The sequence below is a fragment of the Notamacropus eugenii genome, chromosome 1 (assembly GCF_028372415.1).
Source record: "Notamacropus eugenii isolate mMacEug1 chromosome 1, mMacEug1.pri_v2, whole genome shotgun sequence".
In the NCBI taxonomy this organism is placed as follows: Eukaryota; Metazoa; Chordata; class Mammalia; order Diprotodontia; family Macropodidae; genus Notamacropus; species Notamacropus eugenii.
Window position 1 is genome coordinate 709782196 of NC_092872.1, and position 18268 is coordinate 709800463.

General features: G+C 39.8%; 1 long non-coding RNA gene across 1 annotated transcript; it reads right to left on the bottom strand.

The window, feature by feature from the left end:
- Positions 1–484: 484 nt before the first annotated feature.
- Positions 485–14793, bottom strand: LOC140528448 (uncharacterized). Its single transcript, XR_011975191.1, has 3 exons — positions 14374–14793; positions 10411–10518; positions 485–561 (listed from the first exon to the last, which is right to left on the bottom strand). It is a non-coding gene; the product is annotated as an uncharacterized lncRNA (long non-coding RNA).
- Between the last annotated feature and the right edge of the window lie 3475 nt (positions 14794–18268).

The window sequence follows — 18268 nt, forward strand, 5'->3', positions numbered from 1 at the left end:
GAGAGCCACGTGGCAGAAAAGAAATGTTGGCCATGTACAAACCTGAGTTTGAATTCAGCCTCCAGCACTTCTACATTGTATGGGTAAGTCATTTAATCTCTCTGAGCCTCAGTTTACTTGTCTATCATTACTACCATTAAAGCTTATAGTACCTACTGATAAGGCTTTAATGAGATAATGTGAATAAGGTGCTTTTCAGACCCTGAAGTGTTCACAGTAGAGGGGTTTGCCGTGGGAGCAGCAAGGTGGTGAACAAGTATTTCTGGCACTGAGTTTGTTTAATTTTCATTATGGCACATTTATTCTCTGATGCTGCACCTCTGATCATGCTCATACAAGCCAGCATTTAAAGAGGAGTTTAAGGCTTGCAAAGCATATCACAAATATATCATTCAACCCCCACACCAACCTTAGGAGGTCAGTGTTACTATCATCCTTATTTTACAGAGGAGGAAATCAAGGCTGGGAAAGGTAAAATCACTTGCCCAAGGTCACACAAGTTTTTAATGTGTCTTCTTGACTAGAAATCCAGTCCTCCCTCCATGGTGTCACTCAGATGCCCTGTGGAAAAAAGAGAACAAAAACATCTGGTTGCAAGAGACACTGTCTGATTTCTCTGAGAAACAGATTTTCCTGAAAGCCTCAGATAAAGCTGATGAAATGCTGAGGAAAAGTTTAGTCAAATTCTCAGCAGCACATTGCCTGATTACATTTGTATTTGTTGCTTGAGTCCTTTTGAATGCTAAACACACATGCACACACCCACACACCCACCCCCCCCCCCCCCCCCCACACACACACACACTCATTTATCTGTTCAGCCTAACTTTGGAATCATTAATTATACTGGGCCTGGAGTTAGGAAGTGCTGGTGTTCAGTCATTTGTCAGTTGTGTCCAACTCTTCGTGCCCCCATTTGGGGTTTTATTGGCAAGGATACTGGAGTCGTTTGCCATTTCCTTCTTCAGCTCATTTTACAGATGGGGAACTGAGGCCAACAGGGTGAAGTGACTTGCTCAGGGTCACACAGATAGTAAATGTCTGAGCCTAGATTTGAACTCAGGAAGAAGAGTCTTCCTGACTCTGTGCCTAGCCTTCCATTCATGACACTCCATAGCTGCCCATTCTGACAAAAGTGGATCCACTAGAGTCAGGAGGACCTGACTTCAAATCTGACCTCAGACAGTAACTGTATTATCCTGGGCAAGTCATTTAACTTCTGTCTGCCTCAGTTTCCTCATCTGTAAGCAGGGATAATAATAGCACCTACCTCTCAGGGTAATGAGAATAAAATAAGAAAATATTTGTAAAGTATTTCACAAACTTTAAAGCACCATATAATTTCTAGCTATTATTGTCTTAGGTCTTCTGAGTATGGGGTCTCATCAAATGTCTTGTAGCTAGAGGTTACACTTGGTTATTGCCTCTTGTATGCAAAAAAACCCAAACAAACCAATAAAACCCTCTCCCATTTCTATCCTTTGCATTGTAAATTTTGGGAAACTGACTTGGAGCCAATGAATGGAATCTCATGCATCTAAAATGATTTTACAGAAGTGCAGGTCTGACCAGGACACCTTCTTATTCAATAAACTCTAGTGGCTCCCTATTACCTTCAGGATCAAAAATAAAATTCCATTTGGCACCTAAGCCTCTTTACCACCTGGCCCCTTCCTAATTTCCCAGCTTTCTTCTTACCTTTTCCTCTATACTGTTCAGCTACATTGGTCTCCTTTCTTATGTTTACTGTCTGTCTCCTTTCTCTGGACCCTATTTATAATGTTCTTCCTCCTTAACTCCACCTCTTGGAGTCTCTTGGAATCTTCCTTTAGGACTCACAGTAGAGGGGGCAGAGGGCTCAAGGAATTACCTGTAGGAGGCCTTTCCTGGTTTACCCCAAAGTTACCTAACACATGTATTTTGCTTGTGTGTACATAAATACCCTCTCCTGCATCGCTACCTTGTCATGGGCATAACTCAATGAAGCTATGAACTGTGCTGTGCAAGGTTACTCAAGATGGACAGGTCATAGTGGGAGGTTCTGACAAAAAGTGACCCACTGGAGAAGGAAATGGCAAACCGTACCAGTATCTTTGCCAAGAAAATCGCATGGACAGTGTGTACAGACTTTGGGAAATGGAGAACACAAGGACCTGGCATGCTATGGCTCATGGGCTGAAAAGTCAGACGCGAATACATAATTGAACAATAACAATGATAAATGTATAAAAATATGAACACACATGCACCCACATACGTAAATATGTATTTTGTCTATCGCTACATATGAACACGTTTCCACTTGCAGGCTGGGACTGCTTCCCTTTTATCTTTAGATTCTCAGAACCTTGCTTAGCTCCAAGGTAAAAAGAATATTTCATTATAATAGGAAGTTTCCAGATGTTTCCTCCTCCAGGCTGGTAGACTCCAGGTGAGCCCTCCTCAATTCTGCCTGACTGTGTTTTAGGAGCTGTGTCTTACATGCTCTTCCTATAACCCAACTACATTTTTCTTAAGACGTTGATTTGAGATTTCTTTATATACTGTTTGCCCTAGGCACAAGAAATAATATTTAAAGCTCTGTGTAGATATCAAAGAAACTTTTGTCCCTCCTCCCCAACTCTTAACCCACTTCCCCAAACCCCCCAACCATACCCCAGTTTCTTATTGATGTTCTTCTCCTCTTTCTCCTTCCTTTCTTCCTTCCTTTTCTTCTCCTTTTCCTCCTCTTTTTTTTTTTTTTTTAGGAAACATGCACCATATGTAACCACATAACAGCATTATTTCTGAATCATATAAAGAAATGTATTCAACGGATCAATTAAACAAATCCACCACATCCAAAGCAGATCTAGCAACAAGTGATTCTGGTTAATTAAAAGAAAAGATGTCATCCTTTTTTCATGTTGTTTCTTCCTTATTAGTGTACCCCTGGTGTTGAAGCACAATTTTTTTTAATCATTTCTGGAGCAAAGTTTGGATTTCTCCCTAAGATAGGAAGACCACTCAATTATTTTTATTTACCACAAGTGTTCATTTCATGGTTGTTTTTGTTTCTCCAAACTGCAATTGGGAATGGCATTTTGGGAATGCCAAGAATCCTACTGAGATGGTTTCTCTTTCTTTTTCTCTCTTTCTTTTCTTCCTTCCTCTCCATTCCTTCCTTCTTTCTCTCTCTCTCCTTTCCTTTTCTTCTTTCCTTCATTCCCTCTCCCATTCTCTACTTCCTCTTGTCTCTTTTTTCCTCTTCTCTCACTGTCTCTCCTTTCTGCCAAGAATCCTACTGAGATGGTTTCTCTTTCTTTTTCTCTTTTCTTTCTCACTCTTTCTTTTCTTCCTTCCTTCTTTCCTGTCTTCTCTCTTTCCCCTTTCTTTCTCTCTGTTTTCCTTCATTCCCTCTCCCATTCTCTCCTTCCTCTTGTCTCCTTTTTTCTATTCTTTTGCTGTATCTCCTTTTTCTCTCCCTCCCTCCCTCATTCTCTTTCTTCATCTCTTATTTTATTTCTCTCCTCTCTTTTCCTCTTCTCTCTCTGTCTCTTTCTATATCTCTTTCCCTTTATTCTCCCCCTCTCCTCCTTCTATCTCTGTTCTTTCTCTTTCTTTCTATCTCCCCCTCCCTTTTTTCTGCCTCTTCTCTCATTCTTTCTTTGTATCTGTCCCTCTTTCTATTTCTCTGTCTCTCTCTATCTCTGTGTCTTTTCATCTCTCCCTCTGATTCTGTCTCTCCCTCACCCCCAGCCCTGTGATGTTCCCCATAAAGATGATGCTTTTCAGCTCAACACGTTCCCATTGACAAGAGCATAAAAAAGGGTATGGCCAGCTAATTACATGTTCTGTATCAAGACTGGAGCCAGAAGGCGAGGCAGAGAAGTCAGCAAGCTGCCCACCTCCCCTCCGTTTAACTTGCTGTCACTGCTACTGTTCTGGCCCTAACAGGCCTTAATGGAGCCAAGGGCAAAGTGGATGATTGTTATCCCCTTAACTAAAATAATTAGCTCTTTACTGGGAAGGGTAAAGAGAAACTGATTTTTAAACAATATTTCCTTGATTTTCTGAAAGGCCCTTTCTCTGGAGAGCTTCCCCACCACCTTTTATTTTCCCTTTCTCTCATTTGGCTCTTTTCATGATGGTGGAGAATATGTATCCTATGGAGGTGCCTCACATCAATGCAGATTGAAAGCAGTTGTTGCTAGAACAGGGCAGGGTGAGAGCCAAACTAAGCTGTGAACCTCAAGGCCCAGTCCTCTTAATGAATCCAGTTTGTTAGCTGGCATTACAGCACTATACTAGCTTTCTTCCCCCTAGAAACAGTGGAGTGGAAAGACAATCATCATAACGAGGAGGGGGCGGGGTAGGGATGGAGGCAGAAGTTCTGGAGATCATTTCCACCCTCTCTGCTTTTAAAGCTAAAGTCGAAGCAGCCACATTTTCCATTTCCAAACCTCCTGTGCAAAGTTATTAGTATGTTTGATTATTATCAGTTTTCCAGAATAGATTTCTCCTGTTAAAACATTTTTGTCATACAAATAAAGCAATAAAATTTTGATTATTAGCCCCTAGACCTATCTCTAGTTCACATATTGCCGAATCAGGGCTTTGCCTTCATTTTTCAATGTTTTTGGAATTTAAAAGCATTTACTCTATAGAAATTCGGTTCCAACGCACAGGACTCTTGAGCCAAGTTGTCATAAATTAATTTGGATTAGAAATCTGGTAAATTTATACTTGGACCAAAGCTTTCTGAATATTTTCAAATTTACATAAGGGTAATAAAAACCATCTTTGGTCGTTAAAAAAATGAAGAATTGAAATTGGTGTACCTGGGTTTAAATCTTTGCTCTTCCTTACCTGTGCGATTTTAGAAAAGTCACTTAAACCCTCTGGGCTTCACCTTCCTCCCCTGTAAAATGAGTGGGGTAGGATGAAATGCCTTGTGATGGTCCTTTCCATCTCCAACTCTCTGATCCTATCAATTACCCAGAAAACCAAGTTGCCAAATTAGGAAGTAATGATAACCTTTGGCTTGTGCAAACACAATGTAGCTATCATGGCTCTCATTTCAAAACGCACATCACCTATAGACCCAGGAAGAAACATTAAAATACAGACTGTGGCTTACTTTTTCTAAGAAATTAACAGGCACCCTTCCAGTATGTAAGTGCTGTTGCCCGCTAAATTAAAATTAGATTGCCGAAGAATTATATATCACATCATCCTAATGCTAAGATTGTTTCACAGTGATGTCATCAGAGGCAGCTGAGTAGATAGGATTTGTTGCTATTAAAAGCTATTGCCTTAAAAATTCACAGCAGGCTAGGGAGAGCCAACCAGGGTAGCCTTAAAGTCTTGAGGTGATTTGATACTGGAGAAACTTTAGACTGTGGATTCAGTTGAGGCAAGAATTCATTAGACATAGACCTTGTATTGCATTGAATAGTGTTCATAAGATTATAGGTTTTGAGTTGGAGAGGACCTTGGAGGTCAGCTAGTCTAGCCCCTTCATTTTACAGGAAAAGAAACTGAGGCCCAGATGCCTGAGGTCACATAAGTAGTAAGTTCAAGGGGAATGGAAAAGCAGTTACAAATTTTATCTCATTTGATTCTCACAATAACCCTGGGGGAGGTAGATGCTACCTTTACAGATAAGAATAACCTAGGCAGACGGTGGCTAAGTGACTTGCCCAGAGTCATACAGCTAATAAGTGCCTGAGACTGGATTTGAATTCCAGGCACAGTGCTCTATCCATTGTGCAACTTTGCTGCTTTGGTTCTCTAGAAGGGAACCCGGGTACTCTGACTCTAAATCCAGGGCTCTTTCCATTATGAATATTGCCTGTTGTTGAAACTGAATGAAATAATGCCAGTGAAATGCTTTGTAAACCTGAAAGCACTATATACAATGATTTATTGTTAATTATTATAATTATAAGACTGTTTGATACAATCATTACATTATGCGATATAATGATTGTATAACAATTATTAATTATAATCAATTAGATGCCATTATTATTATTATTATAATCTGACAGGAAGTTCCCTTTCACCTGAAATGAATCCATTTCTCCACTCAGCACTGGCTTCACAGTGTGATCAAGTGAGAGGTGGGGGGAATTCTTGTTTCTCAGGAGAAAGTTTGATCCCGGAAGGCAAGCATCAGGAATGAGAGTGGAGGAGGAGGTAAGGAGAGGCTTAGGAAAATATGTTAGGGGCCAGCACTTTTTTTCCCTAGCAATGCCCCTTTCTGTTTTAGGTTCTAACCCTGCCAGGGCCCTTCCTCTTAGGCTTGGTAAATAAATAAATGCTGGGACCACGAATCTTCTTGGTGATGTTGACAAATCCACTAGTGGGTGCTGTAGGGCTGCCTACGCCATTGTGTTTCGACAGTGGATATTTTGATCTGGGGCATGGAATAACATGCAAGCCAGAGAACAGTGAGCTTCCCTTTATAGCCGCAGCCCTGTCTAGAAAGACACTGAAGGCACACGTGGAGGATGACAACATCTGCAATGATTTTGTAAAATTCTGGGACAGAACAACATTGTCCTTAGGACTGTGACTTAATCCATGATAAAAATTCATTTGCCTTTTCGGAGTCACCCCGTTTATCTTTATTTTATGGGCAGGCATCTGAAGTCAGCATCTGCAGAACACTCACGGTGCTTAACTCCCCAGTGCAAATTAAGAATATTTATTAGGAGGAAAAAAACCCTGCATTTTTCTATTAAGGAAAAAGCATTTAACATGTTTGGTTTATGTAATTTTGAGTATGAAGCTGAGCAGTTGTGGATAAGATGTCTATTTGATATTTAGGGAAGGATTTGATGCTTTAATAAGGGAATCCTCTGTCTCCCTCATCCATCATCCGCCATCCTCATCCATCCAAACACCACTGTAAATTTGTCAGAGCCTTTTCCATATTCAGTACTTGTATAAATAATGGCTGCTGTGATTTGAAAAAGGGAGATGTGCATTTTCGAGCTCTGTTATATATCCGATCACAGTCAGTGCGCGACCTCCCTAGTTTTTGTTTTGCATTACTCAGCCTGGAATGCTAGAGCAATAGTGCATTTAGACTTGACCCTGCTTGGGGTTGCTACTTGCCAAAATGAAATTAGTTGGTGGTGGGGAGGGGTCGGGGGGAGAGGGAGGTCCTTTCTCCAACAGATGAAACAGAGTGTCTCTGCTCCATTACGACCCCTTTTATCACTGCCCATCTCTCCTTCTTTCTATTCGGTGCTATCTTAGGGATTATGTAGCTTCCCTGCAATATTCTGAAATTAATCAAAGCAAGCAAAACCTCATATTATCCATATTATCCGTGACTGGGGGAGAGTGATTTCCACAATCCGGTGAGCTTTGTGATGTTGTCTAGTTGTGGTACTCAGGATCTTATTATTCTCAGGACTTCTAAGAAATAAACATTTTGCTTTTTAGAAAATTAAACAATTTCAGGCTTGCCCTGCACATGTAGTAGGTGTGTGTATGATGACTGTTCTATTTTCTAACTGAAAGATTGTTTCCCCTATTTAAATAAGGTTCTGATGGGAGAAGGGGGATGTCCATTTCTTCCTTTGATTTTTAGAACTACATGACATTAATGCAGTTGGGTCGGAGAGGCTTTTTACGCAATGAGATATGGACAGACTTAAAGGCTGCTTATCCAGGCTGGACCTTGTTTTGTATCTCATCATCTCTATAATCGAGCTCTACAAATAATTTCTTTCAATAAATTAGTAACCATAGTACAGATTGCCGACACTTAGTTTGATTGAACGTAATAAAGAGAGATTATCCACAGAGTTGGTTGAGTGAAGGTTCTGATTTGCCCCACTGCCTGGAGAGAAAAGAATTAATCTTATAAAATACTCTACACTTCTGTCATATTTTGGAAGAAAACAGCTGGGGAATGCCTTGAGCTTCTCTTTGTCTTAAGATTCAGTGGTGGGGAATGACTGACCCAATGAGTGAGTGAATCGGTGGTAGCCTACATTCTTATGACTTGATGGATGTCACAAGACTCTGTCTGCTCCAACAATATCCCCTGCATTGGCCCTCCATGGTGCCATTCCCCACTGCTACCTAGTCTGGACTTCTTATCATTGGAATCACCAGAGATTAGGCAAAAGAAATAAGAGCCTTCTCCAGAAGGCTGTTGTTGAGATGCATATATTAATACATGGATGAAAGCACTTTAGTTCTCTGCTCTTGGAACATTAGCATGGATTAATTTAGCCTTAGAAGGCTCTAGGAGATGGATCTTGAGGGGATAATAAACAAGAAAGAGACCTTGAGGTGGGAGCGAGAGTATGGAAGAGGGAAATCCTGAATGGGAAAAAGGAGCTTGGACCAAAGAATCACTGATATGTATATATACTCTACAGTTTTCAATGCGCTTTAGATGCTTTATGTTATTTGATCTTCCCATTAATCTTGTCAGGTAGGTAGGTGCTCATATGAGCCTCAGAACAACTGTGTCAGGCAGGTACTGTAATTACCCTCATTTTATGGATGAGGAAAATAGGCTTAGAAAAGTTGTGACGTACTCAAAGTCACACCATACTTTCAATTGACTCTAGGTTCAGCCCTTGGAAAACTAGGGGAGAGGATGCAAATCTTCACCCTGGGTATGCCCATATCTATAGCAGGCTCCAAAACTAATAGACTCTAATATGTAGGAACAGTACAGGGGGAGTGCTGGGAATGGCAGAGGTGTCAAACACGAGGCCCCAAACACACCCAAGTGGGTCTGAACCAGATTAAAATGTCATTGGGAACTGTTTAATGAAATCAATAAAAATACAATAAAACATAGATAATATTACATTTTAAACTAAGTCATTATGTGACCCACAGGGATTCTTACATAGGATTTAGTGGCTCCCACTTCTATTTGAGATTGATACCACTGGTATAGGGAATTTTCCTTTATAATCCTTTCTGACCTTTTCATCAGTTTTTCCAAAGATATGTATATATATATATATATATATATATATATATATATATATACATACACACACGCACACACACATATATGTATATATACACCCTATATAGTGTATATGTGTATATACATATATGTATATCTACACACATACATATATATGTGTGCACATGCACATACATATATGTATGTATATGTAACTTACAAATTTGAGCAGAGGGTTGGGTGAAGAGGACAGAAACAGAGAGAGGTGGGCCAGAAAAAAAAATATGTAAAATGATAGGTAAGGATGACGGAGAGTCATGTAAATACCTAGTCTCCCTGAAGGCTAAAACATAATTCAGTAGTTGTGTTCTTCTAGTATCAGAATCACATATTTAAAATGATTTGTGTTTGAAGAAGACCCAGAGCCTCTCTTTGACTTACCTATCCCATTCCTGGGGTAACCAGGACCAGGTGTGTGTGTGTGTGTGTGTGTGTGTGTGTGTGTGTGTGTATATGTGTATGTGTGTGTGTGTGTGTGTGTGAGTGTGGATTACCCCGCAACGGGATAAGGCAGCAGATGCTGGCCAACCACTCCCTCTACCACAGTTTTTGCCTGCCCTTGTTTTCCCTGTGTTTAGCAGTTAAAGTTAAGTCTTTAATAAATGCATATTGACTGCTAGACTGTCACTCAGTACGTGTCTTTCAATGTTGAAAGGGCTTCCCCAGTCATCCTGGCTGCTAGGGCCTTCCTCTCTCAGATTGCTTTTCATCTACTACTAAGTATCTTGCTCACTCTAAGTTATTTATGTGTTATTTTCCCTAGGTCAACAAGAATTTAAGGGACTACTCTGCGCCAGGCATCATGCCAAGTGCCATGGATACAAAGAAAGGCAAATGAATAAATAAGTAAATGAAAAGGTCCTTACTCTCATGGTGTCTAACAGGGGAAACAACATGTAAGCAACTATTCAAACAAGAGTTCGAACTGGAGAGTGGGGCTTGTTTTTTGACGTTCTTTGTATCTCCATCACTTTAGCTCAGTTCCTAGCAGACAGTAGGTGCTTAATAAATGCTCATGACTTGACTGTTGACTCCATCCTATACAGATCCTTGTTTCTGCAATTTATGGACCTCTGGGTCACTATTCACCATTTTAATAAGCTTGGTACCTGCCTTACAATCTTCTCCACCCCAAAGTCTTTGAAGCCCTTTGAACACCTTATCCCCTTTATTCCTCACTTCCTTAACTCCCATGATCTCTGTCTCCAGTCTACCCCAACCACACATAGGAGTGGTCATAACTTAGACCGGCATGTTTGTACACACACACACACACACACACACACACACACAGACACACAGACACACACACACACTAAATAAAAATGACCCTTGATAGAGAGCAAATCGGACCCTAACCAGGTGGGACTGATGCATACTATTAACTTCCTAGGTAAAAGGCAATAGTGACTACATACCTGGGTGGGACGGGTTGTTAGATGTAAGAATCAGGAGGGACCTGAGTTCAAATTCTGTCTCTGACACTAGTGATGGACAAGTCACTGAATCATTCTGAGGCTCAGTTCCTTCATATATAAAATAGAGATAATACAATCTGTATTGCCAACCTTATACAATTATTATGGGGAGCATAGGAGATAATGTACATACAACACTTTGCATAATTCAAAGTGATATAGAAATGTCAGTTACTATTACTAATAATTATTGAGTCTGAGCATATATCACAGCTCTCACATCTTTTTATAATCAGTAACCAATCTTGCAGTGGGAGGGGAAAGAAGTTCAGTTTTAAAATGGTATCACACAGTTATCTGAATTATCATAGCCTCATTTTTTAGATTTATTCAATGTAGTCTTCAAACATAAGTGTGAATACAATTTAATGGTTTTTTGATCTATTTAAAAGTATTTTATTAGCACCTTTTTGCTAAGTCATATAAATTTCAGGCCCCCTCTCCCACCTCCCTGAAACCTCTTTTATAACAATGAACAACAGCCAAAGCCTGAGAATGTAGATAAAATTCTGCCCTGGTAGTCCCTCACCTCTCTATTCAGAGAAGGGACGTATATTTCATTATTTGTTCTTAGCACCATTGCTGGTTTTTCAGTTGCTCATAGCTAAGTTTCTTTAAGGGTAATTTTTGAAGCAAGTGGAAAAGATACAAAACCTATTACTTGGTTTTCCCTCTCCTCAAAAAAAAATGCATTGGATCAAATACTATAGAGTTGACCACATCCTACCACAAAAATGAAGCATAACTTCTTCATCTACCTGGAAAGGAGCAGAGATGAAGTCTTGCCCAGGTGTGTCATGTCAATTATTTTTAAAATGGGGTTGATTGTTTTTGCTGCTAGCAGAGGACAGTTTACCAAGACATCAGCTTGCTGTTTGTGGAAATGCTTTGTCAAATGAAAGCATAGTACAAACAGACCTTTGTTGACATCTAAAGACATGACATTCAGAATTAGAAAACAAACTACCCAGTTTTTAAAAAATAAAATCTTTTAAAGATGAAGAGTGCCTTTAAAAAGTGTCTGTAAGCAGAAAAAAAATTGCTTGTGAAGTCTTTGAATTTAATTGCTTTTTAAAACTGCTGTCAGCTGAAAATGATCTTGATAATAATAAAATAAAAGCAAAGAAATTGGTTGATGCCTGGCCCTGGTCTGTGTCCTCCAATCACATCTTTAATTCCAAGGGGAGAAAACTTAGTGTGGGGGGGAAACCCCCAACAATCCAAGAAGCCACAAATTTACAGGAAATTCTGTCCTGATTTGATTATACCTGGTGATGAAAATGAAGAACGCAACTGTCCTTATGAAAAGAAAAATTAGATTAATTATCTTCATTTAAAATTTAAAATTATGTAGTAGGTGTTAGAGCTTAGTAGGGAGAGAATAATACCTGGATTTGGGAATACCAGGTTTCATATTCTGTCTTAGAGACTTACCAACCTGGTCAAGTCACATAATTTTAGTGTCTCTCTAAGATGCATTTGAAAAGTCACAGGAGGGTCATGCTCTGCTTTGATGGAAATAGTTGCCATAAAGAGGAGTTCCCCACACTGTAGAAATTACAGGTCATCTGCATTTCATGTATATATTTTATATAAAATTTATTTAGCAATATTTAAGTACAGTTTCCTACCAGGGATTTTTATTTTTATTTCAGTAGTTAAAAATCAATGAAAATATTTAGTAAAACAATTAACTGCTTATTAAAGAATGTAATATACATCTCTAAGCACTGGGAATTTTTCTGAGCTCAGCGACTGGGGCTGTGCCCACTGTTGTCTCCTCTAAGGGGCTCCTCCTCTGTTCTGTTACCATGCATAAGATCCAAATAGGGTTTAGTCCCAGGGTGCCTGACCTCCTGGAAGAGAGAAGTAACTCACTTTGGGGCTCCTTAATTCCTGTACCCAGGCTCCCTGAGGAAACGTTTCCTAAGGCTTAGATTTTGGCAGATGTCTACAGTCTTCCTAAAATAGGTACTTGACATGTATTTAATGTACAGTATGAATCTGTGCACAAAAGAAATATTAAAAGGTATTGCAAAAAACTCATGACACCTAAATAAGGCTTAAGCAATTAGGAACTTACAGCTTATAGCTACTGTTAGAATCTGTTGGGAGGTTAAGTCATACCTATCTGAACATAAAGCAGTTTTCAGGATAGCTGAATAGGCTTTCTTACATTTCACCTTGGTTCTGCACTGTCCAAACAACTTTTAGTCTGTGTCTTCTGCTGATCCAGACTAAGGTTTAAACCCTTCCTTTTACCAGTAGTCATTTTCTGCAGTGAAGGAGCCCTTCTTGCCAACAATCAGCTACAGCTGATGAACCCAGGACCACTGAAACTCACAAGATCGCCTCCAAGCCTAAATAACGTCCGTCTCAAGAAGGATGTTTGGTCACCTCTTAGGAGTCCAAGGCACATGGTCACCTAGATGACTACCCCTGCTCTAGCTACCTACCTGCATGACGTAGAAGAGAAGAACTTGTCTCCTGACCTTGTCTCTGGACTTCTAGGAAAAGAGAATGACTTGCTATATAGGAGAGTTGAAGGGCTATGGGCCATCACTCTCTTTCTAAAGGTCCACTTTTCCTGCTCAGGGTCCAGTAGTGGGATGCTTTGTTCTTTCAAAAGCATAGGAATGAGATGTCCTACATATTTTATAGGAAGGAGCCTGAGAGGTCATCCTCCTTAAAATATCCAAGTGCCAAGTCAGCACATGCCAGCTTTCCTCCTGCCATGTTAAAGCCTTGATTACACAAGTATATGCACAGATACCCTAAATATGGCTTTTCCTGATGCTCCAGATGCTAGTACTAACCCTGCCCACATTATCTTGTACTTGTATTCCTTTTTTAATGTCTACTTATATGTGTGTGTATTTCCCATGGTTCTGTTACAATAGCATATAAACTCCTTGAGCGCAGACACCGCTTTATGTTCATCTTTATATCTCCATCATCAAATATAGTATTTAGTACACAAGAGGTACTTGATAAGTGATTGTTGATTGGCTGACTTTTAGGTAGCAGCAAGAGATAGTGGTAAAGACTTTAGATATTCCACAGTCCAGCTTGAGTTGGGAAATAGCTTTCAGCTGTTTATATAACACTGGGATTTCTTCCCTCTCCTTTTAGAGTTTTTCTATGTAAAGTGGGATTGTGCCCTGAAGCCAAGAAATTCCAAAGTTTCTTGGGGCACTGATTTTATAGATTTGGCCTAACAACCACATCAACACTCCCATTATAAACAAAATTCATCTGTTTCTTGCATCTCAGTCCCTTCTGGTGGAAGGAATTAGCTAGAAGAAAGGAAATAAAGAGAGAAAGTTTCTTGAGTTGGGCTATGGATTTTCTCCCTTCACTTTCCCTCTTCCCTTTTGTCTTAAGCAGAGTCAAGGTACTGAGGCCTATGAGCTGTGCAGATGGCTCTGTGCAGACATCCAGCTGGGCTTATTTAACCCACAGAGTGTTTGTGTTTGTAGTTGACAGCCAAGACAGGGAGCAGGAAGGCTGTTTTCATTGGGATCAGCCACAGTGGTTCCTCCAAAAGGAAAAAAAAAGAAGAGAATTCTTTAGTTGAAGCCGACTTCACTGCTTTCTCAAGGCATGATGTTATGAATTGAAGATTCAAAGGACAGATATATTACCTGGGAAGAATTCTTGGTTCAACTTTTTAAAAAAAGCTCCATGTAGCCTGAACCAATAACACAGACAACTATAAAATATAAAGTTTATGAAGAAGTCTTTTTTTCTGGATAAGATAAAACAAAATTAAAATATTCCATTCTCAAAAGCAAGTTAGTAGGTAATGAAAGTCAGTTTTTTTTAATTTTGGAAATAATGAAACTGAGATAACAGAGAGCAGATATAGATTGCAGAAATTTACCCAGTGAATATCATTTTTACCTGATTCCACCCATCTATTCTGGTGCTGGTGCCCTTCTAAGTTCTGTTGCCATGGATGGTTGAGTCTATATGATGTCAAAATAACCAGTTAGAAAAATTCAAAATCAGATGTTTTCTCTGCTGATGGGCCACCCTACAGCTGCTTTGGCTTTGTGTGTTGCTCTTTACTGAACTGACTGTTGTGATTTCCTGTAGATTCAGTCCCAGCCTGCCTTGAAGAAAATGGGAAGGAGAAAACTGCTCTGACCTTATGCTCTAGGCTAGTGGTCTCCAAAGTGGGGCCTGAGGCATGAACCCAAGGAGGAATGGGATCATCCAGTCAGGGGACCGAAAGATGGTTTCTGTACTATCCTTCCTTTGCATAGCCAATCATGGGTCTTGCCTGCAATGCAACCAGCCTTTGCTCACTATAATCCACTCTACCCAATTCTGATGCCCGGCAAACTGTTAACCTTTCCTCTTGTGAGCTACTATGATGGCTCCTCAGGTCAATTATGACCTAACCAACCCTGGCACCCAGAGCAGTACAGGGGTCATTGGGAAAATCCAACCCACCTCAAACCCCATCCAGCATACCCACCAGGAAAAAAAAATACCCATAGGGGTACATGATCCAAAAAATTTGGAAAATTCTGCATTAGACAGTAGGGAGGTGAATAACCCAGGGAAGATAAAAAATATCAGGGGGCTGTTTATTGTGTGATCCCAACTGTAGACCTTGTGGGGGTATGCATGTGTGGGGGTGTGCATGTGTGTGTGTGCATGTGTGTGTGTGTGTGTGTGTGTGAGTGTGTGTAGGTTTTGTTCTTGTGCTAACCGTACTTAACTGTTTCTTCCAAACACGTGAAAAGAGCAGGGTTGAGCATAACAAACCAGATTCTTTTCCCAGGTGCCGTTCCTTACAAGGATTCCACAGTTTGATGATGACTCCCACATCTGTGTAGAGATGTATATGAATGCACTCAGCTGCAGTGGTTTATACATTGCTTTCCAGAACATAATTGCAGAGAAGTGTGTAATAGCTCTCTAATGGAAAGCAGGTGTAAGAAGTAATGAACAGGACTGAAGGAATGGGAGCAAATTGCAGCAGGAGGGATTTAGGTTAGGCATTTCAAACAAACAAACAAACACTTCCTGTTTGTAAGTATTATGAGCCACTGGAATATATTTCCAAAGGGAAGGTGGAATCTCCTTTAGGGATCTTTAAGAAAGGAGTCTATTGTTTTCTTCATATAATCAGTTCAATAAATTCCTACCCAGAGGAAGGGTGATGGATAGGTTGGACACCTCTCACTTCTGAATCTCTTTCTAGCTTTGTGAGTCTTGGGAATTTGGGTTAGATGAGAAAAGGGATATGGATTTGACTTGTGATTTCATTAGTATGTAAAAGTTATGGGTGAGGGAACTCCTACCACTAGAAGTTGAAACCATGGGGTCAAACACCTGTGGTCTTCCAGACACAAGTATTTTTATAATCTTTATCTGAAATAGTATACCATGTTTTTTTAAAAAAAATAATTTATTTTCAATTTGCAGAACAAAGCCAACATTTCCATTATATGGTACAATAAAAAAGAGGATTGCCAATGAAACTGCCAATCTACCATGTACTACTTGCCATTTTCTTCGAATAAACAACACAGTTGTCATGTAAATTTCATGGTTTTCTAAGCGTATATTTGTTAGGACCAGTATCTTATGCAGTATCTTCTTCACCTTAATAATGCTAGCTTGCATTTATATGGGGCTTTAATATTTGCAAAGTCCTATAAACATTATTTAGTTTGGTCCCATTTTGCAGATGAAGAAAGCAAGACTGAGAAAAGTTAGGGTCACATAGTCAATGTCTCAGACAGGATTCCAAACAAGGTCAATCTCACCTGATAGTCTAGCATTCTATCTGTTCTTCTCCACTCCTGAGCTACCTAGGACTCTTATGCTAGTGTACACTTGGTTCTCTTTTTCATAAGTACTTTACTTTCCTGAACACTACTAAACATAAAATAAAAAAAAGTCTTGTGGACTTCCTCAAAACTCCAAAATGTAATCAATCCAGTTCTCTCCCAGTGCTGTTATGGCTTTGATGGATTCTGGAGCTGAGTTATTAAGAACATACCTTGGCTACAGAGAAGGTGTTTTCTTTTCAAAATGGTGGTTCAACCAGTCATATCTCCAGGCACTGATTTTTTCCTTTGAGTGACTTGGTGCAGAGGGTGATGGAGGAAGATGTATGTCTGCTGGTCCCAAATGGCTACATCATTGTTATTATTTTTTGCCATCTCTCCCTTTTGTAACCTATGTCTAGAGGAAGTGATAGGATCTGAAAATAGTGGAGATTAAACTTTCCCTGGCTTTTCAGGGCGATCTTCAAAATGAAATAGTATGTGTCTTTTAGGAGACTAACAGGAGCGTCATACAAGCAGCAGCAAAAGATGACCACAAAGATTCACATAAAGTTGAGAAATGAGCACTTGAGTTTCTAGTTAATATTTGTGAGTTCTCTGTGTACATGGGGTCGGCAGTGTACATTCAGCAAAAAGCAGCAATAGGTCATGGACAAAGTCTGTGGACTTGACGCCTGAAAGACCTAAGACAGCTCTGAGAGTCATAAAGGCTTTGTATGGTGCCCTCATGAAACTGATACTTTAGGGAAGAAAGTGGGCAAAAGAGGACGGAGCTCCAATTGTCCAGGATGCTGAGGAATGCTTATCTGACAGGTGTTTGCCTGTGATGAAACTGTCACACAGAGAGAAACACATTATGTGGATTCCATATCACTTTACGTTGTTTGCTTTTGTCATTTCACCTTGTTAGCTCCATAACCATCCTACCAATGACTTAGGCAACAGTCTAGGGAGATGATGGGAGGGAATCTCACTCATTTTCCCCCTATGGGGTATATGTGTGACATTCAACTGAATATAGATAATAGTAGGTCAGTCTCCAGTCTCTCCCCTTTCTACACTCCATGATTCTGCCAAACTGTTGTTTCTAAAGCCTAGGATCTGACTTAGGTCATTCCTCTTCTCAAAAGACTACAATGGTTCCCTGTTGTTTAAAGGATAAAATATAAATTTCTTTTGTTTAGCATTTAGAGCCCTTTACAGTCTGGCTGGAACTTCTCTTTCTAGATTTGGTTCATATTACTTCCCCATTACAGCCTCTATTTTCTAGCCAAACTATTATCAAATGAAATAATGTTCAAAAAATTTTTAGCACAGTGCCTGGAACATAATAGGTGCTTAATAAATACATGTTTTCACTCATGCCTTTTCTTCTTTCCTTCCTTCCTTCCTTCCTTCCTTCCTTCCTTCCTTCCTTCCTTCCTTCCTTCCTTCCTTCCTTCCTTCCTTCCTTCCTTCCTTCCTTCCTTCCTTCCTTCCTTCTTTCCCTTCTTGCCTTTCCCTATACATGACATTTCATCTTTTTCCTTCTTGCCTTTGTGTATAGGCTGTGCTCTATGCCTGGAAGGCTCTCCTTCCTCACCTCCACCTCTTGTAATCCTTAGCTCTCTTCAAGACTTAGTTTACCTACAAGAAATCTTTCCTGGTTTCTATAGCTGTCAGCCTTCTACCTCTTCCACCTCAAGTCATTCCATATTTCATTCACATTTTTGGTTTCTTTCTTGATCTGTGCATATGTTGTGTTTCATATTATAATACAAGCTCCTTGAGGTCAGATTCTATTTTTATTTTGTCTTTGTGCAACACAATGCCTTTTCCATTATAAGCTGAAGTTAGCACAAGCATTTGTCCTTAGGGATCAATGTAATTATAAGACTAATGAGTTATTGAAATGAAAAGAGAAAAGTATCTTGAGACTTTAGATGTGAACCTTCTTGGAAGGACTAGGTGATGCCTGGAGGTTTCTGAGAACTTTGACTATTGCTACCCTC